Raw genomic sequence first — 4436 nt, 5'->3', positions numbered from 1 at the left:
TTGCATGATCACTTCCTCCCAGGGTTCCTATGGCTTCAACACCTTCTATCATTTCATCTCTGTTAGTGAGAATTAGATCCAAAATGGCTAATCCCCTAGTTCCCTTCTCTACTTTTTGGGAGACAAAGTTGTCTGCTAGGTTTGCCAGGAACCTGTTTGATCTTCCACTTGGTGCAGAGTTTGTGTCCCAGTTGATGTCCGGGTAGTTAAAGTCCCCCATTACTATTGTGATGTGCTTCCTACTTACCTTAGTTAGCTGACTAGCAAAAAGTTCATCTGTTTCCTCTGTTTGGTTGGGTGGTCTGTAGTATACATGTATGGCAATATAAAATACATCTTCTACAAACTAGTTTTCAACCTTAGCGGTGGCATTACTATAGTTTAACTTTCCCAGCTTTGCAGACAGCTCAGAGTTTCCAGTCAGTAGCTATGCTTTTTATAGTTTTTTTTTACAACTACTACTAATAATAATGGGACTTGTGTGCTCTGAGGAAGATGAGAGCTGTGCCAGAGGTTCAACCATACCATACAGGTCTCATCAGAGGAGTCCGACAAAGAGTGTCTCTCCAATAAATTTATGGTGAGACATAAATTTCAGAAAGCCATATCGACTCGGTTGTCCCCCGGTTAACAAGGTCTGCACTAGATGTTGGAATTCCTGGATATCTGATGAAAAATGGACTACAGGATTCAGGACTGCAGAACTACTAGAAGAAAAGGTGTTTAGTCGTCGCAAATACATGGTGATTGAAAACAATGATCTGTTATCTGTGCATCTAGAACAGGACAAAAAAATCAGAATAAGGCTGCATGCACTGAAGCTTGTTCCAAAGAAATAGCACAGGAATTAAAAGATGCAAATACTGCAATATCACTGTACCAACTCACTGCAATAAACCAACTAATGTACAGCACAGCTGCAATTATAACTGAATACCTTAGATACAAAATCAACAGAAGAAAAAAATCCAAACTGCACCCCAACCCAAAGATGCTTTTTCATGAGGCAACTGGATTTTCTTGTTTTTTCTTTGGAGACGTTTGCTTGTCATTCAAGAAGCTTCTTCAGCTCTGACTGCATGGTGGGGAATGAAAGGATTTATACTCCTTGCAGATAGCTGGTTATTTGCATTCTTTTAGAGAGTCGTTGAGGCCACTAGAAGGCAAGATAAATGATGGAAATTAATCAAGGAGAGAAGCATCCTAATCCTAGAATGGAGGAGAAACTCCTTGTTCTCACTGAACAATTAACCAGTGGAACACCTGCCTTCAGAAGTTGTGGGTGCTTCATCACTGGAAGCTTTCAAGAAGAGATTGGACAGCCACTTGTCAGAAATGGTGTACCGCAGACATGTCAAGCTCAAGGCCCGCGGAAATGCCCAGATCTGGCCTACGGGGCCACCCTGGAGATGGAAAGGGACCGACCCCCACCTCCCGGCCCATCCCCCGGCGTGTGCATAGGCGGTGAGCATGCGGTTGCTGATGGTGTCTGGCAATAGCCACAGTCCTCCAGCCCCTCAGCCGCCCACTGGCCAGTGCACTCTGGGACTCTGCAGCTGTGCAGCACAGGTGGATTCAAGTGCTGCGACCGCTGGCCCAGCCCTCCAAGCAGCAGGCAGAGGCACTGGGGGGGAAGCATGTGATCCGGCCTGCCAGGCAGCCGCTCACCCACCTGCCCCATCCCAGCCACAGCAGCCATGGGCAAGAAAGGTAGATGGTGGGGCTATGGCGAAGCAGTCCAGCATGTCGCCGTCATCACCATGCTGCAATCCCTGGTTGCTTGACCCCAACTGTCCAACCTCTTCTTCCAGCTCCGATGCACATGCGGGACATGCCCCCATCCCCAAGAGGCAGCTGGGACTCCCCCATTCTGCCCCACCTGAGCCCAGCCCTGGAATTGCCCCACGCATACCACACCATGCACCTCAGGGCCCCATAGCCAGGCCACACCCACCCTACCACCTGCCTCACCTAGCAGCAGCAGGAGTCCTCCGCTCCCCCCCAGCCCAAGAAGTCCAACGCAGCCAAGGAGAGCGAGCATAGCAGCAACAGCCTTGAGAAGGATGGTGAGAAAAAAATGTGGAACTTTGTTGAATGCAGTGAGAATTTTATATACTCAAAAATGGAAAGATATGTCAATTCCCAGAATGAAAGGACAGATGGAAAAAATGATGAAAATAGCAAAACTAACTGCTTTAATTAAGAAAATAAATGTGTCCCTTTGGAAATTACTTCAAACTTTATGCTCAATACAGAATAAAAGAGTAACAGTTGGAAGGGATCTTGAAGGTCTTCTAGTCCACCCCCTGCTCAGGCAGGAAACCTTATACCATTTCAGACAAATTGTTGTCCAGTCTCTTTTTAAAAAACTTCCAGTGTTGAAGCATCCACAACTCTTGGAGGCAAATTGTTCCACTGATTAATTGTTCTAACTCATAAATGAATGTTTGATTTTGGATTTTGATGATCAAATTAGTTTATTGTTATAGAAATGGCCAGTATTTTCTAAATAGGTAAGTAAAAAGTTGAGGTTATTTTAAATTTTTCTGCACTAAAAATGTTGGAAGTCACTGCTTCCTCCCTCTTCTTTACCTTCCTTCCTTCTTTTCCCCCATTCCCCTATTACCTTTCTATTTGTATTTTATGTTATAATAACCTTCAATAAAAGTTTAAAAATATGTTAGAAAAATCAGATATAGTTTGTGTAGAGCTAATACAAATGAAAAAAATATTTTGAGGTTATAATCAATATTTTAAGAATTTGAAGCAAGCAATCCTGCTTAATTCCTTCTACTATAATTTTGAGATGGCACAACCCAATTTTAGCAGGAACTTTATGTCAATTGTTCTTATTTCTCTGGATGCCTCTTGCTTTTTCTTGAAGCAATAATTTTATTTTAGTAGAGTAGTTAGAATTGGGGATGTTCTTCTTTATGCATATAACTTCTGTTGAGGTCGAGTTGCAGTTGCAACTTCTGCAAAACAAATGATATGAAATACAATTTGCCTTCACAAATCCTGAAATGTGTTGGCAACTCTTTCTAGGAGCAAAAGGTAGCAAAATCTAAGAGATTGTTTAAGTTTGAAGTTTAAGACTTCTGAAGTCTGACTCCCAGAAATAAATTCAGAAAGAAAGGAAAGAAAAAGAAACGAGAAGGAACAGTTAGATCACGGGTGTCAAACTCGCGACGTATCGCAACTTTTTCCCCATTGCCAGCAATGGAGTGGCCGTGGTTTTAGCGTGACGCATCCGGCCCGTGGGCCGGCGGTTTGACTTCCCTGAGTTAGATAATCACAATTCAAAAAATATATTACAATTAAAACATTAAAAAATCTTAAAACAATAGAAACAAAAACAGAAACATCCAAATATTTATAGCAGTTGAAATACTTGGCCAGTTAGCAATACAACCAGGCAATCTTAACACATTGAGCACCCAGGTTGGGGAATACAGCGAGGTTTTTAGGGCTTTACAAAATAGCTATAGAAACTGTTGACCTCTTTTCCAATCCACATGGCTGTTGGAATGAGACCTGTGATCTTAAGTATAAAACCATGATGTTCTGCATACTGTGAAAGGAAGAGGCATCTATTCTAGATACTTTTTGAAATCATAATAAGGTTATATTTTATATATGACTTTCTCCATTCTTGTTCCTCAGTTACTGTAACTCTAATTTAGCAGAAGAATTCAGTCTTGAGGATTTGGGGGAACATTAAAGGGTTACTATCCATACTTCCTGTGCAATTTCTTCTGATCTTGAGCTGCAATTATTTTCTTGAAGTTAAACATTCCCAGGCTCCTGTAACCTTCTAAACTATTTGCTCTGGCCAAGTTTGTCCCAGGTGAACATGTGGGCGATATTCTTGGTTTTATGGAAAAGGAAATCTCTTTCCGCTGTAAGATAGCTTTCCTTTGCTTTGCAGTCCCAGAAGAAATCCTTTGTAAAAACAATAATGTAAAAAAAAAGCCTTTTCAAGTCAGATTCAGAAATAAAAATTAAATAGAAATATCAGCTAATTAAAACTGCAAGTTTGAAATGCTGAAAATGATTTATATTGATCATGTTTTTTATGTAACTGTAATTCAGAAAATATCCATGTTTGTGATATGAAGTCACTTTTCCTTAGCTCCAATCAACATTATTAGCTGCTATTGGTCTCTCTCCCCTCCCTCCCTCCCTCCCCCCCTTCTCTCTGTGTTTGTGTGTATGTATAGAGAAAGCATAACACTAAGGGGAGGAGTTGGGATTGAAACCTAGGATTTATCACTAGATTTCAGTTCCACATGAAATATATATGGATAACTTTAGCATTTCAAATTTGTATTTGCAAATTTCTGATCCATTAAAAGGTTGCAGTGGCACAACAAAATAGCAACAATGGTGTATTGGAAGATCTGTAAGATATATCATTTGACTGCAAGCAAGAACTG

Source organism: Protobothrops mucrosquamatus, unplaced genomic scaffold, assembly GCF_001527695.2.
Source record: "Protobothrops mucrosquamatus isolate PMUCROS unplaced genomic scaffold, P.Mucros_1.0 scaffold13, whole genome shotgun sequence".
Lineage (NCBI taxonomy): Eukaryota > Metazoa > Chordata > Lepidosauria > Squamata > Viperidae > Protobothrops > Protobothrops mucrosquamatus.
Note: the sequence above shows the minus strand (reverse complement) of the source record.